Below are 24,037 nucleotides of genomic sequence, written 5' to 3' on the forward strand. Positions count from 1 at the left end.
ACACATGATACAGAAGAAAATACATCTATTTTCAACAATAAAGGAGCATCAAGTATTGGCTAGGAGATTGACTGAAAGTATGTCCTTGCCATTTTTAACTTTATGCTCTAAAGACTAAACTAATAGGCTCACTAAATATATAACATACTATTGAAGAAATAGCAGATGATGAAGTGCTACCGATTGTTAACCCGGGATAGTTGGAAAGCTTATATTCAGCTGTTTACATTCATACTATCTTTATATTTCATCAACAAGACAAAACAAAAATGACCTCAATAAATTGCAATAAATAAGAGATTTAGTTACTTGGCGTTAGAACTTAGAACCATTAATAGATATTTCAGGAGCTTTCAGAATAATAATTAATTCTACAACTATATCAAATGTATTTATCCAATCCTCCAAGCAGCGTTTGATCCAAGGTGATAAACAGTCAAAAATGAGACACAAGAAAAATTAATCTTTTTTCAAACAATTAAACTTGGCCTGTACAGGGATCGAACCTGTGACCTTGGCGTTATTAGCACCACGCTCTATCCATCTGAGCTAACAGGCCATTTTGCATAAACTCCTGGAAGTCCAGCATATGAAGAAGTGCTAATGATAGTTAACCCGGGAGATTTGGAAAGCTTAATTTCAGAGGTTTACCATGAACTTATAAATATATATTTTCAACATGAAGAAACTAATATGACTTTAAAAAAATTACAATACAAAAGAGATTTTCATACTTATTGTTAGAACTTAGAACCATTAATGTTTTTTCCATGTGTTTTAGCAATAAATAACAATTCATCACCTATATGCAATTGATTCAACTAATCATTCTATCAGCTTCCCCTCAAAGAAAATATAGAGATACACATGATACAGAAGAAAATACATCTATTTTCAACATTAAAAGAGCATCAAGTATTGGCTTGGAGACTGATTGGAGGTATGTCCTTGGCATTTTTAACTTTATGCTCTAAAGACTAAACTAATAGGCTCAATAAATATATAGCATACCATTGAAGAAATAGCAGATGATGAAGTGCTATCGATTGTTAACCCGGGATAGTTGGAAAGCTTATATTCAGCTGTTTACATTCATACTATCTTTATATTTCATCAACAAGACAAAACAAAAATGACCTCAATAAATTGCAATAAATAAGAGTTTAAGTTACTTGGCGTTAGAACTTAGAACCATTAATAGATATTCCAGGAGCTTTCAGAATAATAATTAATTCTACAACTATATCAAATGTATTTATCCAATCCTTCAAGCAGTGTTTGATCCAAGGTGATAAACAGTCAAAAATGCAACACAAGAAAAATTAATCTTTTTTCAAACAATTAAACTTGGCCTGTACAGGGATCGAACCTGTGACCTTGGCGTTATTAGCACCACGCTCTAACCATCTGAGCTAACAGGCCGTTTTGCACAATTTCCTGGAAGTCCAGCATATGAAGAAGTGCTAATGATAGTTAACCTGGGAGATTTGGAAAGCTTAATTTCAGAGGTTTACCATGAAGTTATAAATATATAATATCAACATGAAGAAACTAATATGACTTTAAAAAAATTACAATACAAAAGAGATGTTCATACTTAGTGTTAGAACTTAGAACCATTAATGTTTTTTCCATGTGTTTTAGCAATAAATAACAATTCATCACCTATATACAATTGATTCATTTAATCATTCTATCAGCTTCCCCTCAAAGGAAATATAGAGATACACATGATACAGAAGAAAATACATCTATTTTCAACATTAAAGGAGCATCAAGTATTGGCTTGGAGACTGATTGAAAATATGTCCTTGGCATTTTTAACTTTTTGCTCTAAAGACTAAACTAATAGGCTCACTAAATATATAGCATACTATTGAAGAAATAGCAGATGATGAAGTGCTACCGATTGTTAACCCGGGATAGTTGGAAAGCTTATATTCAGCTGTTTACATTCATACTATCTTTATATTTCATCAACAAGACAAAACAAAAATGACCTCAATGAATTGCAATAAATAAGAGATTTAGTTACTTGGCGTTAGAACTTAGAACCATTAATAGATATTCCAGGAGCTTTTAGAATAATAATTAATTCTACAACTATATCAAATGTATTTATCCAATCCTTCAAGCAGTGTTTGATCCAAGGTGATAAACAGTCAAAAATGAGACACAAGAAAAATTAATCTTTTTTCAAACAATTAAACTTGGCCTGTACAGGGATCGAACCTGTGACCTTGGCGTTATTAGCACCACGCTCTAACCATCTGAGCTAACTGGCCGTTTTGCACAATTTCCTGGAAGTCCAGCATATGAAGAAGTGCTAATGATAGTTAACCCGGGAGATTTGGAAAGCTTAATTTCAGAGGTTTACCATGAAGTTATAAATATATAATATCAACATGAAGAAACTAATATGACTTTAAAAAAATTACAATACAAAAGAGATGTTCATACTTAGTGTTAGAACTTAGAACCATTAATGTTTTTTCCATGTGTTTTAGCAATAAATAACAATTCATCACCTATATGCAATTGATTCATTTAATCATTCTATCAGCTTCCCCTCAAAGAAAATATAGAGATACACAAGATACAGAAGAAAATACATCTATTTTCAACATTAAAGGAGCATCAAGTATTGGCTAGGAGATTGATTGAAAGTATGTCCTTGGATTTTTAACTTTATGCTCTAAAGACCAAACTAATAGGCTCACTAAATATATAGCATACTATTGAAGAAATAGCAGATGATGAAGTGCTACCGATTGTTAACCCGGGATAGTTGGAAAGCTTATATTCAGCTGTTTACATTCATACTATCTTTATATTTCATCAACAAGACAAAACAAAAATGACCTCAATAAATTGCAATAAATAAGAGATTTAGTTACTTGGCGTTAGAACTTAGAACCATTAATAGATATTTCAGGAGCTTTCAGAATAATAATTAATTCTACAACTATATCAAATGTATTCATCCAATCCTCCAAGCAGCGTTTGATCCAAGGTGATAAACAGTCAAAAATGAGACACAAGAAAAATTTATCTTTTTTCAAACAATTACACTTGGCCTGTACAGGGATCGAACCTGTGACCTTGGCGTTATTAGCACCACGCTCTATCCATCTGAGCTAACAGGCCATTTTGCATACACTCCTGGAAGTCCAGCATATGAAGAAGTCCTAATGATAGTTAACCCGGGAGATTTGGAAAGCTTAATTTCAGAGGTTTACCATGAACTTATAATTATATATTTTCAACATGAAGAAACTAATATGACTTTAAAAAAATTACAATACAAAAGAGATTTTCATACTTAGTGTTAGAACTTAGAACCATTAATGTTTTTTCCATGTGTTTTAGCAATAAATAACAATTCATCACCTATATGCAATTGATTCATCTAATCATTCTATCAGCTTCCCCTCAAAGGAAATATAGACATACACATGATACAGAAGAAAATACATCTATTTTCAACATTAAAAGAGCATCAAGTATTGGCTTGGAGACTGATTGGAGGTATGTCCTTGGCATTTTTAACTTTATGCTCTAAAGACTAAACTAATAGGCTCAATAAATATATAGCATACCATTGAAGAAATAGCAGATGATGAAGTGCTATCGATTGTTAACCCGGGATAGTTGGAAAGCTTATATTCAGCTGTTTACATTCATACTATCTTTATATTTCATCAACAAGACAAAACAAAAATGACCTCAATAAATTGCAATAAATAAGAGTTTAAGTTACTTGGCGTTAGAACTTAGAACCATTAATAGATATTCCAGGAGCTTTCAGAATAATAATTAATTCTACAACTATATCAAATGTATTTATCCAATCCTTCAAGCAGTGTTTGATCCAAGGTGATAAACAGTCAAAAATGCGACACAAGAAAAATTAATCTTTTTTCAAACAACTAAACTTGGCCTGTACAGGGATCGAACCTGTGACCTTGGTGTTATTAGCACCACGCTCTAACCATCTGAGCTAACAGGCCATTTTGCACAATTTCCTGGAAGTCCAGCATATGAAGAAGTGCTAATGATAGTTAACCCATGAGATTTGGAAAGCTTAATTTCAGAGGTTTACCATGAAGTTATAAATATATAATATCAACATGAAGAAACTAATATGACTTTAAAAAAATTACAATACAAAAGAGATGTTCATACTTAGTGTTAGAACTTAGAACCATTAATGTTTTTTCCATGTGTTTTAGCAATAAATAACAATTCATCACCTATATGCAATAGATTCATTTAATCATTCTATCAGCTTCCCCTCAAAGGAAATATAGAGATACACATGATACAGAAGAAAATACATCTATTTTCAACATTAAAGGAGCATCAAGTATTGGCTTGGAGACTGATTGAAAATATGTCCTTGGCATTTTTAACTTTTTGCTCTAAAGACTAAACTAATAGGCTCACTAAATATATAGCATACTATTGAAGAAATAGCAGATGATGAAGTGCTACGGATTGTTAACCCAGGATAGTTGGAAAGCTTATATTCAGCTGTTTATATTCCGACTATCTTTATATTTCATCAACAAGACAAAACAAAAATGACCTCGATAAATTGCAATGAATAAGAGATTAAGTTACTTGGCGTTAGAACTTAGAACCATTAATAGATATTCCAGGAGCTTTCAGAATAATAATTAATTCTACAACTATATCAAATGTTTTTATCCAATCCTTCAAGCAGTGTTTGATCCAAGGTGATAAACAGTCAAAAATGAGACGCAAGAAAAATTAATCTTTTTTCAAACAATTAAACTTGGCCTGTACAGGGATCGAACCTGTGACCTTGGCGTTATTAGCACCACGCTCTATCCATCTGAGCTAACAGGCGGTTTTGCACAATTTCCTGGAAGTCCAGCATATGAAGAAGTGCTAATGATAGTTAACCCGGGAGATTTGGAAAGCTTAATTTCAGAGGTTTACCATGAACTTATAAATATATATTTTCAACATGAAGAAACTAATATGACTTTAAAAAAATTACAATACAAAAGAGATTTTCATACTTAGTGTTAGAACTTAGAACCATTAATGTTTTTTCCATGTGTTTTAGCAATAAATAACAATTCATCACCTATATGCAATTGATTCATCTAATCATTCTATCAGCTTCCCCTCAAAGGAAATATAGACATACACATGATACAGAAGAAAATACATCTATTTTCAACATTAAAAGAGCATCAAGTATTGGCTTGGAGACTGATTGGAGGTATGTCCTTGGCATTTTTAACTTTATGCTCTAAAGACTAAACTAATAGGCTCAATAAATATATAGCATACCATTGAAGAAATAGCAGATGATGAAGTGCTATCGATTGTTAACCCGGGATAGTTGGAAAGCTTATATTCAGCTGTTTACATTCATACTATCTTTATATTTCATCAACAAGACAAAACAAAAATGACCTCAATAAATTGCAATAAATAAGAGTTTAAGTTACTTGGCGTTAGAACTTAGAACCATTAATAGATATTCCGGGAGCTTTCAGAATAATAATTAATTCTACAACTATATCAAATGTATTTATCCAATCCTTCAAGCAGTGTTTGATCCAAGGTGATAAACAGTCAAAAATGCGACACAAGAAAAATTAATCTTTTTTCAAACAATTAAACTTGGCCTGTACAGGGATCGATCCTGTGACCTTGGCGTTATTAGCACCACGCTCTAACCATCTGAGCTAACAGGCCATTTTGCACAATTTCCTGGAAGTCCAGCATATGAAGAAGTGCTAATGATAGTTAACCCATGAGATTTGGAAAGCTTAATTTCAGAGGTTTACCATGAAGTTATAAATATATAATATCAACATGAAGAAACTAATATGACTTTAAAAAAATTACAATACAAAAGAGATGTTCATACTTAGTGTTAGAACTTAGAACCATTAATGTTTTTTCCATGTGTTTTAGCAATAAATAACAATTCATCACCTATATGCAATAGATTCATTTAATCATTCTATCAGCTTCCCCTCAAAGGAAATATAGAGATACACATGATACAGAAGAAAATACATCTATTTTCAACATTAAAGGAGCATCAAGTATTGGCTTGGAGACTGATTGAAAATATGTCCTTGGCATTTTTAACTTTTTGCTCTAAAGACTAAACTAATAGGCTCACTAAATATATAGCATACTATTGAAGAAATAGCAGATGATGAAGTGCTACGGATTGTTAAACCAGGATAGTTGGAAAGCTTATATTCAGCTGTTTACATTCATACTATCTTTATATTTCATCAACAAGACAAAACAAAAATGACCTCAATGAATTGCAATAAAGAAAAGATTTAGTTACTTGGCGTTAGAACTTAGAACCATTAATAGATATTCCAGGAGCTTTCAGAATAATAATTAATTCTACAACTATATCAAATGTATTCATCCAATCCTTCAAGCAGCGTTTCATCCAAGGTGATAAACAGTCAAAAATGAGACAAAAGAAAAATTAATCTTTTTACAAACAAATAAACTTGGCCTGTACAGGGATAGAACCTGTGACCTTGGTGTTATTAACACCACGCTCTAACCATCTGAGCTAACAGGCCATTTTGCCCAAATTCCTGGAGGTCCAGCATATGAAGAAGTGCTAATGATAGTGAACCCGGGAGATTTGGAAAGCTTAATTTCAGAGGTTTACCATGAAGTTATAAATATATAATATCAACATGAAGAAACTAATATGACTTTAAAATAATTACAATACAAAAGAGATGTTCATACTTAGTGTTAGATCTTAGAGCCATTAATGTTTTTTCCATGTGTTTTAGCAATAAATAACAATTCATCACCTATATGCAATTGATTCATTTAATCATTCTATCAGCTTCCCCTCAAAGGAAATATAGAGATACACATGATACAGAAGAAAATACATCTATTTTCAACATTAAAGGAGCATCAAGTATTGGCTTGGAGACTGATTGAAAGTATGTCCTTGGCATTTTTAACTTTATGCTCTAAAGACTAAACTAATAGGCTCAATAAATATATAGCATACTATTGAAGAAATAGCAGATGATGAAGTGCTACCGATTGTTAACCCGGAATAGTTGGAAAGCTTATATTCAGCTGTTTACATTCATACTATCTTTATATTTAATCAACAAGACAAAACAAAAATGACCTCAATAAATTGCAATAAATAAGAGATTAAGTTACTTGGCGTTAGAACTTAGAACCATTAATAGATATTCCAGAAGCTTTCAGAATAATAATTAATTCTACAACTATATCAAATGTATTTATCCAATCCTTCAAGCAGTGTTTGATCCAAGGTGATAAACAGTCAAAAGTGAGACACAAGAAAAATTAATCTTTTTTCAAACAATTAAACTTGGCCTGTACAGGGATCGAACCTGTGACCTTGGCGTTATTAGCACCACGCTCTAACCATCTGAGCTAACAGGCCATTTTGCACAATTTCCTGGAAGTCCAGCATATGAAGAAGTGCTAATGATAGTTAACCCGGGAGATTTGGAAAGCTTAATTTCAGAGGTTTACCATGAAGTTATAAATATATAATATCAACATGAAGAAACTAATATGACTTTAAAAAAATTACAATACAAAAGAGATGTTCATACTTAGTGTTAGAACTTAGAACCATTAATGTTTTTTCCATGTGTTTTAGCAATAAATAACAATTCATCACCTATATGCAATTGATTCATTTAATCATTCTATCAGCTTCCCCTCAAAGGAAATATAGAGATACACATGATACAGAAGAAAATACATCTATTTTCAACATTAAAGGAGCATCAAGTATTGGCTTGGAGACTGATTGAAAATATGTCCTTGCTATTTTTAACTTTTTGCTCTAAAGACTAAACTAATAGACTCACTAAATATATAGCATACTATTGAAGAAATAGCAGATGATGAAGTGCTACTGATTGTTAACCCGGGATAGTTGGAAAGCTTATATTCAGCTGTTTACATTCATACTATCTTTATATTTCATCAACAAGACAAAACAAAAATGACCTCAATGAATTGCAATAAAGAAGAGATTTAGTTACTTGGAGTTAGAACTTAGAACCATTAATAGACATTCCAGGAGCTTTCAGAATAATAATTAATTCTACAACTATATCAAATGTATTCATCCAATCCTTCAAGCAGTGTTTGATCCAAGGTGATAAACAGTCAAAAATGAGACACAAGAAAAATGAATCTTTTTTCAAACAATTAAACTTGGCCTGTACAGGGATCGAACCTGTGACCTTGGCATTATTAGCACCACGCTCTAACCATCTGAGCTAACAGGCCGTTTTGCACAATTTCCTGGAAGTCCAGCATATGAAGAAGTGCTAATGATAGTTAACCCGGGAGATTTGGAAAGCTTAATTTCAGAGGTTTACCATGAAGTTATAAATATATAATATCAACATGAAGAAACTAATATGACTTTAAAAAAATTACAATACAAAAGAGATGTTCATACTTAGTGTTAGAACTTAGAACCATTAATGTTTTTTCCATGTGTTTTAGCAATAAATAACAATTCATCACCTATATGCAATTGATTCATTTAATCATTCTATCAGCTTCCCCTCAAAGGAAATATAGAGATACACATGATACAGAAGAAAATACATCTATTTTCAACATTAAAGGAGCATCAAGTATTGGCTTGGAGACTGATTGAAAATATGTCCTTGCTATTTTTAACTTTTTGCTCTAAAGACTAAACTAATAGACTCACTAAATATATAGCATACTATTGAAGAAATAGCAGATGATGAAGTGCTACTGATTGTTAACCCGGGATAGTTGGAAAGCTTATATTCAGCTGTTTACATTCATACTATCTTTATATTTCATCAACAAGACAAAACAAAAATGACCTCAATGAATTGCAATAAAGAAGAGATTTAGTTACTTGGAGTTAGAACTTAGAACCATTAATAGACATTCCAGGAGCTTTCAGAATAATAATTAATTCTACAACTATATCAAATGTATTCATCCAATCCTTCAAGCAGTGTTTGATCCAAGGTGATAAACAGTCAAAAATGAGACACAAGAAAAATGAATCTTTTTTCAAACAATTAAACTTGGCCTGTACAGGGATCGAACCTGTGACCTTGGCATTATTAGCACCACGCTCTAACCATCTGAGCTAACAGGCCGTTTTGCACAATTTCCTGGAAGTCCAGCATATGAAGAAGTGCTAATGATAGTTAACCCGGGAGATTTGGAAAGCTTAATTTCAGAGGTTTACCATGAAGTTATAAATATATAATATCAACATGAAGAAACTAATATGACTTTAAAAAAATTACAATACAAAAGAGATGTTCATACTTAGTGTTAGAACTTAGAACCATTAATGTTTTTCCATGTGTTTTAGCAATAAATAACAATTCATCACCTATATGCAATTGATTCAACTAATCGTTCTATCAGCTTCCCCTCAAAGGAAATATAGACATACACATGATACAGAAGAAAATACATCTATTTTCAACATTAAAAGAGCATCAAGTATTGGCTTGGAGACTGATTGGAGGTATGTCCTTGGCATTTTTAACTTTATGCTCTAAAGACTAAACTAATAGGCTCAATAAATATATAGCATACCATTGAAGAAATAGCAGATGATGAAGTGCTATCGATTGTTAACCCGGGATAGTTGGAAAGCTTATATTCAGCTGTTTACATTCATACTATCTTTATATTTCATCAACAAGACAAAACAAAAATGACCTCAATAAATTGCAATAAATAAGAGTTTAAGTTACTTGGCGTTAGAACTTAGAACCATTAATAGATATTCCAGGAGCTTTCAGAATAATAATTAATTCTACAACTATATCAAATGTATTTATCCAATCCTTCAAGCAGTGTTTGATCCAAGGTGATAAACAGTCAAAAATGAGACACAAGAAAAATGAATCTTTTTTCAAACAATTAAACTTGGCCTGTAAGGGATCGAACCTGTGACCTTGGCATTATTAGCACCACGCTCTAACCATCTGAGCTAACAGGCCGTTTTGCACAATTTCCTGGAAGTCCAGCATATGAAGAAGTGCTAATGATAGTTAACCCGGGAGATTTGGAAAGCTTAATTTCAGAGGTTTACCATGAAGTTATAAATATATAATATCAACATGAAGAAACTAATATGACTTTAAAAAAATTACAATACAAAAGAGATGTTCATACTTAGTGTTAGAACTTAGAACCATTAATGTTTTTCCATGTGTTTTAGCAATAAATAACAATTCATCACCTATATGCAATTGATTCATTTATCATTCTATCAGCTTCCCCTCAAAGGAAATATAGAGATACACATGATACAGAAGAAAATACATCTATTTTCAACATTAAAGGAGCATCAAGTATTGGCTTGGAGACTGATTGAAAATATGTCCTTGGCATTTTTAACTTTTTGCTATAAAGACTACACTAATAGGCTCACTAAATATATAGCATACTATTGAAGAAATAGCAGATGATGAAGTGCTACCGATTGTTAGCCCGGGATAGTTGGAAAGCTTATATTCAGCTGTTTACATTCATACTATCTTTATATTTCATCAACAAGACAAAACAAAAATGACCTCAATGAATTGCAATAAATAAGAGATTTAGTTACTTGGCGTTAGAACTTAGAACCATTAATAGATATTCCAGGAGCTTTCAGAATAATAATTAATTCTACAACTATATCAAATGTATTCATCCAATCCTTCAAGCAGCATTTCATCCAGGGTGATAAACAGTCAAAAATGAGACAAAAGAAAAATTAATCTTTTTACAAACAATTAAACTTGGCCTGTACAGGGATAGAACCTGTGACCTTGGTGTTATTAGCACCACGCTCTAACCATCTGAGCTAACAGGCTGTTTTGCACAAATTCCTGGAGGTCCAGCATATGAAGAAGTGCTAATGATAGTTAACCCGGGAGATTTGGAAAGCTTAATTTCAGAGGTTTACCATGAAGTTATAAATATATAATATCAACATGAAGAAACTAATATGACTTTAAAATAATTACAATACAAAAGAGATGCTCATACTTAGTGTTAGAACTTAGAACCATTAATGTTTTTTTTTTCCATGTGTTTTAGCAATAAATAACAATTCATCACCTATATGCAATTGATTCATTTAATCATTCTATCAGCTTCCCCTCAAAGAAAATATAGAGATACACATGATACAGAAGAAAATACATCTATTTTCAACATTAAAGGAGCATCAAGTATTGGCTAGGAGATTGATTGAAAGTATGTCCTTGCCATTTTTAACTTTATGCTCTAAAGACTAAACTAATAGGCTCACTAAATATATAGCATACTATTGAAGAAATAGCAGATGATGAAGTGCTACCGATTGTTAACCCGGGATAGTTGGAAAGCTTATATTCAGCTGTTTACATTCATACTATCTTTATATTTCATCAACAAGACAAAACAAAAATGACCTCAATAAATTGCAATAAATAAGAGATTTAGTTACTTGGCGTTAGAACTTAGAACCATTAATAGATATTTCAGGAGCTTTCAGAATAATAATTAATTCTACAACTATATCAAATGTATTCATCCAATCCTCCAAGCAGCGTTTGATCCAAGGTGATAAACAGTCAAAAATGAGACACAAGAAAAATTAATCTTTTTTCAAACAATTAAACTTGGCCTGTACAGGGATCGAACCTGTGACCTTGGCGTTATTAGCACCACGCTCTATCCATCTGAGCTAACAGGCCATTTTGCATAAACTCCTGGAAGTCCAGCATATGAAGAAGTGCTAATGATAGTTAACCCGGGAGATTTGGAAAGCTTAATTTCAGAGGTTTACCATGAACTTATAAATATATATTTTCAACATGAAGAAACTAATATGACTTTAAAAAAATTACAATACAAAAGAGATTTTCATACTTATTGTTAGAACTTAGAACCATTAATGTTTTTTCTATGTGTTTTAGCAATAAATAACAATTCATCACCTATATGCAATTGATTCAACTAATCGTTCTATCAGCTTCCCCTCAAAGGAAATATAGACATACACATGATACAGAAGAAAATACATCTATTTTCAACATTAAAAGAGCATCAAGTATTGGCTTGGAGACTGATTGGAGGTATGTCCTTGGCATTTTTAACTTTATGCTCTAAAGACTAAACTAATAGGCTCAATAAATATATAGCATACCATTGAAGAAATAGCAGATGATGAAGTGCTATCGATTGTTAACCCGGGATAGTTGGAAAGCTTATATTCAGCTGTTTACATTCATACTATCTTTATATTTCATCAACAAGACAAAACAAAAATGACCTCAATAAATTGCAATAAATAAGAGTTTAAGTTACTTGGCGTTAGAACTTAGAACCATTAATAGATATTCCAGGAGCTTTCAGAATAATAATTAATTCTACAACTATATCAAATGTATTTATCCAATCCTTCAAGCAGTGTTTGATCCAAGGTGATAAACAGTCAAAAATGCAACACAAGAAAAATTAATCTTTTTTCAAACAATTAAACTTGGCCTGTACAGGGATCGAACCTGTGACCTTGGCGTTATTAGCACCATGCTCTAACCATCTGAGCTATCAGGCCGTCTTGCACAATTTCCTGGAAGTCCAGCATATGAAGAAGTGCTAATGATAGTTAACCTGGGAGATTTGGAAAGCTTAATTTCAGAGGTTTACCATGAAGTTATAAATATATAATATCAACATGAAGAAACTAATATGACTTTAAAAAAATTACAATACAAAAGAGATGTTCATACTTAGTGTTAGAACTTAGAACCATTAATGTTTTTTCCATGTGTTTTAGCAATAAATAACAATTCATCACCTATATGCAATTGATTCATTTAATCATTCTATCAGCTTCCCCTCAAAGGAAATATATAGATACACATGATACAGAAGAAAATACATCTATTTTCAACATTAAAGGAGCATCAAGTATTGGCTTGGAGACTGATTGAAAATATGTCCTTGGCATTTTTAACTTTTTGCTCTAAAGACTAAACTAATAGGCTCACTAAATATATAGCATACTATTGAAGAAATAGCAGATAATGAAGTGCTACCGATTGTTAACCCGGGATAGTTGGAAAGCTTATATTCAGCTGTTTACATTCATACTATCTTTATATTTCATCAACAAGACAAAACAAAAATGACCTCAATGAATTGCAATAAATAAGAGATTTAGTTACTTGGCGTTAGAACTTAGAACCATTAATAGATATTCCAGGAGCTTTTAGAATAATAATTAATTCTACAACTATATCAAATGTATTTATCCAATCCTTCAAGCAGCGTTTGATCCAAGGTAATAAACAGTCAAGAATGAGACGCAAGAAAAAATTAATCTTTTTTCAAACAATTAAACTTGGCCTGTACAGGGATCGAACCTGTGACCTTGTCGTTATTAGAACCACGCTCTGAACATCTGAGCTAACAGGCCATTTTGCATAAACTCCTGGAAGTCCAGCATATGAAGAAGTGCTAATGATAGTTAACCCGGGAGATTTGGAAAGCTTAATTTCAGAGGTTTACCATGAAATTATAAATATATAATATCAACATGAAGAAACTAATATGACTTTAAAAAAATTACAATACAAAAGAGATTTTCATACTCAGTGTTAGAACTTAGAACCATTAATGTTTTTTTCCATGTGTTTTAGCAATAAATAACAATTCATCACCTATATGCAATTGATTCATCTAATCATTCTATCAGCTTCCCCTCAAAGGAAATATAGACATACACATGATACAGAAGAAAATACATCTATTTTCAACATTAAAGGAGCATCAAGTATTGGCTTGGAGACTGATTGAAGGTATGTCCTTGGCATTTTTAACTTTATGCTCTAAAGACTAAACTAATAGGCTCAATAAATATATAGCATACCATTGAAGAAATAGCAGATGATGAAGTGCTATCGATTGTTAACCCGGGATAGTTGGAAAGCTTATATTCAGCTGTTTACATTCATACTATCTTTATATTTCATCAACAAGACAAAACAAAGATGACCTCAATAAATTGCAATAAATAAGAGTTTAAGTTACTTGGCGTTAGAACTTAAAACCATTAATAGATATTCCAGGAGCTTTCAGAATAATAATTAATTCTACAACTATATCAAATGTATTTATCCAATCCTTCAAGCAGTGTTTCATCCAAGGTGATAAACAGTCAAAAATGAGACACAAGAAAAATTAATCTTTTTTCAAACAATTAAACTTGGCCTGTACAGGGATCGAACCTGTGACCTTGGCGTTATTAGCACCACGCTCTAACCATCTGAGCTAACAGGCCATTTTGCACAATTTCCTGGAAGTCCAGCATATGAAGAAGTGCTAATGATAGTTAACCTGGGAGATTTGGAAAGCTTAATTTCAGAGGTTTACCATGAAGTTATAAATATATAATATCAACATGAAGAAACTAATATGACTTTAAAAAATTACAATACAAAAGAGATGTTCATACTTAGTGTTAGAACTTAGAACCATTAATGTTTTTTCCATGTATTTTAGCAATAAATAACAATTCATCACCTATATGCAATTGATTCATCTAATCATTCTATCAGCTTCCCCTCAAAGGAAATATAGAGATACACATGATACAGAAGAAAATACATCTATTTTCAACATTAAAGGAGCATCAAGTATTGGCTAGGAGATTGATTGAAAGTATGTCCTTGGATTTTTAACTTTATGCTCTAAAGACTAAACTAATAGGCTCACTAAATATATAGCATACTATTGAAGAAATAGCAGATGATGAAGTGCTACCGATTGTTAACCCGGGATAGTTGGAAAGCTTATATTCAGCTGTTTACATTCATACTATCTTTATATTTCATCAACAAGACAAAACAAAAATGACCTCAATAAATTGCAATAAATAAGAGATTTAGTTACTTGGCGTTAGAACTTAGAACCATTAATAGATATTTCAGGAGCTTTCAGAATAATAATTAATTCTACAACTATATCAAATGTATTCATCCAATCCTCCAAGCAGCGTTTGATCCAAGGTGATAAACAGTCAAAAATGAGACACAAGAAAAATTAATCTTTTTTCAAACAATTAAACTTGGCCTGTACAGGGATCGAACCTGTGACCTTGGCGTTATTAGCACCACGCTCTATCCATCTGAGCTAACAGGCCATTTTGCATACACTCCTGGAAGTCCAGCATATGAAGAAGTCCTAATGATAGTTAACCCGGGAGATTTGGAAAGCTTAATTTCAGAGGTTTACCATGAACTTATAAATATATATTTTCAACATGAAGAAACTAATATGACTTTAAAAAAATTACAATACAAAAGAGATTTTCATACTTAGTGTTAGAACTTAGAACCATTAATGTTTTTTCCATGTGTTTTAGCAATAAATAACAATTCATCACCTATATGCAATTGATTCATCTAATCATTCTATCAGCTTCCCCTCAAAGGAAATATAGACATACACATGATACAGAAGAAAATACATCTATTTTCAACATTAAAAGAGCATCAAGTATTGGCTTGGAGACTAATTGGAGGTATGTCCTTGGCATTTTTAACTTTATTTTTAACTTTATGCTCTAAAGACTAAACTAATAGGCTCAATAAATATATAGCATACCATTGAAGAAATAGCAGATGATGAAGTGCTATCGATTGTTAACCCGGGATAGTTGGAAAGCTTATATTCAGCTGTTTACATTCATACTATCTTTATATTTCATCAACAAGACAAAACAAAAATGACCTCAATAAATTGCAATAAATAAGAGTTTAAGTTACTTGGCGTTAGAACTTAGAACCATTAATAGATATTCCAGGAGCTTTCAGAATAATAATTAATTCTACAACTATATCAAATGTATTTATCCAATCCTTCAAGCAGTGTTTGATCCAAGGTGATAAACAGTCAAAAATGCGACACAAGAAAAATTAATCTTTTTTCAAACAATTAAACTTGGCCTGTACAGGGATCGAACCTGTGACCTTGGCGTTATTAGCACCACGCTCTAACCATCTGAGCTAACAGGCCATTTTGCACAATTTCCTGGAAGTCCAGCATATGAAGAAGTGCTAATGATAGTTAACCCATGATATTTGGAAAGCTTAATTTCAGAGGTTTACCATGAAGTTATAAATATATAATATCAACATGAAGAAACTAATATGACTTTAAAAAAATTACAATACAAAAGAGATGTTCATACTTAGTGTTAGAACTTAGAACCATTAATGTTTTTTCCATGTGTTTTAGCAATAAATAACAATTCATCACCTATATGCAATAGATTCATTTAATCATTCTATCAGCTTCCCCTCAAAGGAAATATAGAGATACACATGATACAGAAGAAAATACATCTATTTTCAACATTAAAGGAGCATCAAGTATTGGCTTGGAGACTGATTGAAAATATGTCCTTGGCTTTTTTAACTTTTTGCTCTAAAGACTAAACTAATAGGCTCACTAAATATATAGCATACTATTGAAGAAATAGCAGATGATGAAGTGCTACGGATTGTTAACCCAGGATAGTTGGAAAGCTTATATTCAGATGTTTACATTCCGACTATCTTTATATTTCATCAACAAGACAAAACAAAAATGACCTCAATAAATTGCAATGAATAAGAGATTAAGTTACTTGGCGTTAGAACTTAGAACCATTAATAGATATTCCAGGAGCTTTCAGAATAATAATTAATTCTACAACTATATCAAATGTTTTTATCCAATCCTTCAAGCAGTGTTTGATCCAAGGTGATAAACAGTCAAAAATGAGACGCAAGAAAAATTAATCTTTTTTCAAACAATTAAACTTGGCATGTACAGGGATCGAACCTGTGACCTTGGCGTTATTAGCACCACGCTCTAACCATCTGAGCTAACAGGCCATTTTGCACAAATTCCTGGAAGTCCAGCATGTGAAGAAGTGCTAATGATAGTTAACCCGGGAGATTTGGAAAGCTTAATTTCAGAGGTTTACCATAAAATTATAAATATATAATATCAACATGAAGAAACTAATATGACTTTAAAAAAATTACAATACAAAAGAGATTTTCATACTTAGTGTTAGAACTTAGAACCATTAATGTTTTTTCCATGTGTTTTAGCAATAAATAACAATTCATCACCTATATGCAATTGATTCATTTAATCATTCTATCAGCTTCCCCTCAAAGAAAATATAGAGATACACATGATACAGAAGAAAATACATCTATTTTCAACATTAAAGGAGCATCAAGTATTGGCTTGGAGATTGATTGAAAGTATGTCCTTGGCATTTTTAACTTTATGCTCTAAAGACTAAACTAATAGGCTCACTAAATATATAGCATACTATTGAAGAAATAGCAGATGATGAAGTGCTACCGATTGTTAACCCGGGATAGTTGGAAAGCTTATATTCAGCTGTTTACATTCATACTATCTTTATATTTCATCAACAAGACAAAACAAAAATGACCTCAATAAATTGCAATAAATAAGAGTTTAAGTTACTTGGCGTTAGAACTTAGAACCATTAATAGATATTCCAGGAGCTTTCAGAATAATAATTAATTCTACAACTATATCAAATGTATTTATCCAATCCTTCAAGCAGTGTTTGATCCAAGGTGATAAACAGTCAAAAATGCAACACAAGAAAAATTAATCTTTTTTCAAACAATTAAACTTGGCCTGTACAGGGATCGAACCTGTGACCTTGGCGTTATTAGCACCACGCTCTAACCATCTGAGCTAACAGGCCGTTTTGCACAATTTCCTGGAAGTCCAGCATATGAAGAAGTGCTAATGATAGTTAACCTGGGAGATTTGGAAAGCTTAATTTCAGAGGTTTACCATGAAGTTATAAATATATAATATCAACATGAAGAAACTAATATGACTTTAAAAAAATTACAATACAAAAGAGATGTTCATACTTAGTGTTAGAACTTAGAACCATTAATGTTTTTTCCATATGTTTTAGCAATAAATAACAATTCATCACCTATATGCAATTGATTCATTTAATCATTCTATCAGCTTCCCCTCAAAGGAAATATAGAGATACACATGATACAGAAGAAAATACATCTATTTTCAACATTAAAGGAGCATCAAGTATTGGCTTGGAGACTGATTGAAGGTATGTCCTTGGCATTTTTAACTTTATGCTCTAAAGACTAAACTAATAGGCTCAATAAATATATAGCATACCATTGAAGAAATAGCAGATGATGAAGTGCTATCGATTGTTAACCCGGGATAGTTGGAAAGCTTATATTCAGCTGTTTACATTCATACTATCTTTATATTTCATCAACAAGACAAAACAAAAATGACCTCAATAAATTGCAATAAATAAGAGTTTAAGTTACTTGGCGTTAGAACTTAAAACCATTAATAGATATTCCAGGAGCTTTCAGAATAATAATTAATTCTACAACTATATCAAATGTATTTATCCAATCCTTCAAGCAGTGTTTGATCCAAGGTGATAAACAGTCAAAAATGAGACACAAGAAAAATTAATCTTTTTCAAACAATTAAACTTGGCCTGTACAGGGATCGAACCTGTGACCTTGGCGTTATTAGCACCACGCTCTAACCATCTGAGCTAACAGGCCATTTTGCACAATTTCCTGGAAGTCCAGCATATGAAGAAGTGCTAATGATAGTTAACCTGGGAGATTTGGAAAGCTTAATTTCAGAGGTTTACCATGAAGTTATAAATATATAATATCAACATGAAGAAACTAATATGGCTTCAAAAAAATTACAATACAAAAGAGATGTTCATACTTAGTGTTAGAACTTAGAACCATTAATGTTTTTTCCATGTGTTTTAGCAATAAATAACAATTCATCACCTATATGCAATTGATTCACTTAATCATTCTATCAGCTTCCCCTAAAAGAAAATATAGAGATACACATGATACAGAAGAAAATACATCTATTTTCAACATTAAAGGAGCATCAAGTATTGGCTAGGAGATTGATTGAAAGTATGTCCTTGGATTTTTAACTTTATGCTCTAAAGACTAAACTAATAGGCTCACTAAATATATAGCATACTATTGAAGAAATAGCAGATGATGAAGTGCTACCGATTGTTAACCCGGGATAGTTGGAAAGCTTATATTCAGCTGTTTACATTCATACTATCTTTATATTTCATCAACAAGACAAAACAAAAATGACCTCAATAAATTGCAATAAATAAGAGATTTAGTTACTTGGCGTTAGAACTTAGAACCATTAATAGATATTTCAGGAGCTTTCAGAATAATAATTAATTCTACAACTATATCAAATGTATTCATCCAATCCGCCAAGCAGCGTTTGATCCAAGGTGATAAACAGTCAAAAATGAGACACAAGAAAAATTAATCTTTTTTCAAACAATTAAACTTGGCCTGTACAGGGATCGAACCTGTGACCTTGGCGTTATTAGCACCACGCTCTATCCATCTGAGCTAACAGGCCATTTTGCATACACCCCTGGAAGTCCAGCATATGAAGAAGTCCTAATGATAGTTAACCCGGGAGATTTGGAAAGCTTAATTTCAGAGGTTTACCATGAACTTATAAATATATATTTTCAACATGAAGAAACTAATATGACTTTAAAAAAATTACAATACAAAAGAGATTTTCATACTTAGTGTTAGAACTTAGAACCATTAATGTTTTTTCCATGTGTTTTAGCAATAAATAACAATTCATCACCTATATGCAATTGATTCATCTAATCCTTCTATCAGCTTCCCCTCAAAGGAAATATAGACATACACATGATACAGAAGAAAATACATCTATTTTCAACATTAAAAGAGCATCAAGTATTGGCTTGGAGACTGATTGGAGGTATGTCCTTGGCATTTTTAACTTTATGCTCTAAAGACTAAACTAATAGGCTCAATAAATATATAGCATACCATTGAAGAAATAGCAGATGATGAAGTGCTATCGATTGTTAACCCGGGATAGTTGGAAAGCTTATATTCAGCTGTTTACATTCATACTATCTTTATATTTCATCAACAAGACAAAACAAAAATGACCTCAATAAATTGCAATGAATAAGAGATTAAGTTACTTGGCGTTAGAACTTAGAACCATTAATAGATATTCCAGGAGCTTTCAGAATAATAATTAATTCTACAACTATATCAAATGTTTTTATCCAATCCTTCAAGCAGTGTTGGATCCAAGGTGATAAACAGTCAAAAATGAGACGCAAGAAAAATTAATCTATTTTCAAACAATTAAACTTGGCCTGTACAGGGATCGAACCTGTGACCTTGGCGTTATTAGCACCACGCTCTAACCATCTGAGCTAACAGGCCATTTTGCACAAATTCCTGGAAGTCCAGCATGTGAAGAAGTGCTAATGATAGTTAACCCGGGAGATTTGGAAAGCTTAATTTCAGAGGTTTACCATAAAATTATAAATATATAATATCAACATGAAGAAACTAATATGACTTTAAAAAAATTACAATACAAAAGAGATTTTCATACTTAGTGTTAGAACTTAAAACCATTAATGTTTTTTCCATGTGTTTTAGCAATAAATAACAATTCATCACCTATATGCAATTGATTCATTTAATCATTCTATCAGCTTCCCCTCAAAGAAAATATAGAGATACACATGATACAGAAGAAAATACATCTATTTTCAACATTAAAGGAGCATCAAGTATTGGCTAGGAGATTGATTGAAAGTATGTCCTTGGCATTTTTAACTTTATGCTCTAAAGACTAAACTAATAGGCTCACTAAATATATAGCATACTATTGAAGAAATAGCAGATGATGAAGTGCTACCGATTGTTAATCCGGGATAGTTGGAAAGCTTATATTCAGCTGTTTACATTCATACTATCTTTATATTTCATCAACAAGACAAAACAAAAATGACCTCAATAAATTGCAATAAATAAGAGATTTAGTTACTTGGCGTTAGAACTTAGAACCATTAATAGATATTTCAGGAGCTTTCAGAATAATAATTAATTCTACAACTATATCAAATGTATTCATCCAATCCTCCAAGCAGCGTTTGATCCAAGGTGATAAACAGTCAAAAATGAGACAAAAGAAAAATTAATCTTTTTTCAAACAATTAAACTTGGCCTGTACAGGGATCGAACCTGTGACCTTGGCGTTATTAGCACCATGCTCTAACCATCTGAGCTAACAGGCCATTTTGCATAAACTCCTGGAAGTCCAGCATATGAAGAAGTGCTAATGATAGTTAACCCGGGAGATTTGGAAAGCTTAATTTCAGAGGTTTACCATGAACTTATAAATATATATTATCAACATGAAGAAACTAATATGACTTTAAAAAAATTACAATACAAAAGAGATTTTCATACTTAGTGTTAGAACTTAGAACCATTAATGTTTTTTCCATGTGTTTTAGCAATAAATAACAATTCATCACCTATATGCAATTGATTCATTTAATCATTCTATCAGCTTCCCCTCAAAGGAAATATAGAGATACACATGATACAGAAGAAAATACATCTATTTTCAACATTAAAGGAGCATCAAGTATTGGCTTGGAGACTGATTGAAAGTATGTCCTTGGCATTTTTACCTTTATGCTCTAAAGACTAAACTAATAGGCTCACTAAATATATAGCATACTATTGAAGAAATAGCAGATGATGAAGTGCTACTGATTGTTAACCCGGGATAATTGGAAAGCTTATATTCAGCTGTTTACATTCATACTATCTTTATATTTCATCAACAAGACAAAACAAAAATGACCTCAATAAATTGCAATAAATAAGAGATTAAGTTACTTGGCGTTAGAACTTAGAACCATTAATAGATATTCCAGGAGCTTTCAGAATAATAATTAATTCTACAACTATATCAAATGTATTTATCCAATCCTTCAAGCAGTGTTTGATCCAAGGTGACAAACAGTCAAAAATGAGACACAAGAAAAATTAATCTTTTTTCAAACAATTAAACTTGGCCTGTACAGGGATCGAACCTGTGACCTTGGCGTTATTAGCACCACGCTCTAACCATCTGAGCTAACAGGCCATTTTGCACAATTTCCTGGAAGTCCAGCATATGAACAAGTGCTAATGATAGTTAACCCGGGAGATTTGGAAAGCTTAATTTCAGAGGTTTACCATGAAGTTATAAATATATAATATCAACATGAAGAAACTAATATGACTTTAAAAAAATTACAATACAAAAGAGATGTTCATACTTAGTGTTAGAACTTAGAACCATTAATGTTTTTTCCATGTGTTTTAGCAATAAATAACAATTCATCACCTATATGCAATTGATTCATTTAATCATTCTATCAGCTTCCCCTCAAAGGAAATATAGAGATACACATGATACAGAAGAAAATACATCTATTTTCAACATTAAAGGAGCATCAAGTATTGGCTTGGAGACTGATTGAAAATATGTCCTTGCTATTTTTAACTTTATGCTCTAAAGACTAAACTAATAGGCTCAATAAATATATAGCATACCATTGAAGAAATAGCAGATGATGAAGTTCTATCGATTGTTAACCCGGGATAGTTGGAAAGCTTATATTCAGCTGTTTACATTCATACTATCTTTATATTTCATCTACAAGACAAAACAAAAATGACCTCAATAAATTGCAATAAATAAGAGTTTAAGTTACTTGGCGTTAGAACTTAGAACCATTAATAGATATTCCAGGAGCTTTCAGAATAATAATTAATTCTACAACTATATCAAATGTATTTATCCAATCCTTCAAGCAGTGTTTGATCCTAGGTGATAAACAGTCAAAAATGAGACACAAGAAAAATTCATCTTTTTTCAAACAATTAAACTTGGCCTGTACGGGGATCGAACCTGTGATCTTGGCGTTATTAGCACCACGCTCTAACCATCTGAGCTAACAGGCCGTTTTGCACAATTTCCTGGAAGTCCAGCATATGAAGAAGTGCTAATGATAGTTAACCTGGGAGATTTGGAAAGCTTAATTTCAGAGGTTTACCATGAAGTTATAAATATATAATATCAACATGAAGAAACTAATATGACTTTAAAAAAATTACAATACAAAAGAGATGTTCATACTTAGTGTTAGAACTTAGAACCATTAATGTTTTTTCCATGTGTTTTAGCAATAAATAACAATTCATCACCTATATGCAATTGATTCATTTAATCATTCTATCAGCTTCCCCTCAAAGGAAATATAGAGATACACATGATACAGAAGAAAATACATCTATTTTCAACATTAAAGGAGCATCAAGTATTGGCTTGGAGACTGATTGAAAATATGTTTTTGGCATTTTTAACTTTTTGCTCTAAAGACTAAACTAATAGGCTCAATAAATATATAGCATACCATTGAAGAAATAGCAGATGATGAAGTGCTATCGATTGTTAACCCGGGATAGTTGGAAAGCTTATATTCAGCTGTTTACATTCATACTATCTTTATATTTCATCAACAAGACAAAACAAAAATGACCTCAATAAATTGCAATAAATAAGAGTTTAAGTTACTTGGCGTTAGAACTTAAAACCATTAATAGATATTCCAGGAGCTTTCAGAATAATAATTAATTCTACAACTATATCAAATGTATTCATCCAATCCTTCAAGCAGCGTTTCATCCAAGGTGATAAACAGTCAAAAATGAGACAAAAGAAAAATTAAAATTTTTACAAACAAATAAACTTGGCCTGTACAGGGATAGAACCTGTGACCTTGGTGTTATTAACACCACGCTCTAACCATCTGAGCTAACAGGCCATTTTGCCCAAATTCCTGGAGGTCCAGCATATGAAGAAGTGCTAATGATAGTTAACCCGGGAGATTTGGAAAGCTTAATTTCAGAGGTTTACCATGAAGTTATAAATATATAATATCAACATGAAGAAACTAATATGACTTTAAAATAATTACAATACAAAAGAGATG

General features: G+C 31.8%; 9 non-coding genes across 9 annotated transcripts; all 9 read right to left on the reverse strand.

Moving 5' to 3' along the window:
- Window positions 1–1,348: 1,348 nt before the first annotated feature.
- On the reverse strand, window positions 1,349–1,422 carry TRNAI-AAU (transfer RNA isoleucine (anticodon AAU)). Its single transcript has one exon. It is a non-coding gene; the product is annotated as a tRNA-Ile (tRNA).
- A 5,966-nt stretch (window positions 1,423–7,388) lies between these two features.
- On the reverse strand, window positions 7,389–7,462 carry TRNAI-AAU (transfer RNA isoleucine (anticodon AAU)). The gene has a single exon. It is a non-coding gene; the product is annotated as a tRNA-Ile (tRNA).
- A 6,832-nt stretch (window positions 7,463–14,294) lies between these two features.
- On the reverse strand, window positions 14,295–14,368 carry TRNAI-AAU (transfer RNA isoleucine (anticodon AAU)). Its single transcript has one exon. It is a non-coding gene; the product is annotated as a tRNA-Ile (tRNA).
- Window positions 14,369–16,030: 1,662 nt separating this feature from the next.
- TRNAI-AAU (transfer RNA isoleucine (anticodon AAU)) lies at window positions 16,031–16,104 on the reverse strand. Its single transcript has one exon. It is a non-coding gene; the product is annotated as a tRNA-Ile (tRNA).
- Window positions 16,105–17,756: 1,652 nt separating this feature from the next.
- TRNAI-AAU (transfer RNA isoleucine (anticodon AAU)) lies at window positions 17,757–17,830 on the reverse strand. Its single transcript has one exon. It is a non-coding gene; the product is annotated as a tRNA-Ile (tRNA).
- A 788-nt stretch (window positions 17,831–18,618) lies between these two features.
- Window positions 18,619–18,692, reverse strand: TRNAI-AAU (transfer RNA isoleucine (anticodon AAU)). The gene has a single exon. It is a non-coding gene; the product is annotated as a tRNA-Ile (tRNA).
- Window positions 18,693–20,343: 1,651 nt separating this feature from the next.
- On the reverse strand, window positions 20,344–20,417 carry TRNAI-AAU (transfer RNA isoleucine (anticodon AAU)). The gene has a single exon. It is a non-coding gene; the product is annotated as a tRNA-Ile (tRNA).
- A 789-nt stretch (window positions 20,418–21,206) lies between these two features.
- Window positions 21,207–21,280, reverse strand: TRNAI-AAU (transfer RNA isoleucine (anticodon AAU)). The gene has a single exon. It is a non-coding gene; the product is annotated as a tRNA-Ile (tRNA).
- Window positions 21,281–22,069: 789 nt separating this feature from the next.
- Window positions 22,070–22,143, reverse strand: TRNAI-AAU (transfer RNA isoleucine (anticodon AAU)). Its single transcript has one exon. It is a non-coding gene; the product is annotated as a tRNA-Ile (tRNA).
- Between the last annotated feature and the right edge of the window lie 1,894 nt (window positions 22,144–24,037).

This window comes from Lissotriton vulgaris, chromosome 12 (genome assembly GCF_964263255.1).
Source record: "Lissotriton vulgaris chromosome 12, aLisVul1.2, whole genome shotgun sequence".
NCBI lineage: Eukaryota > Metazoa > Chordata > Amphibia > Caudata > Salamandridae > Lissotriton > Lissotriton vulgaris.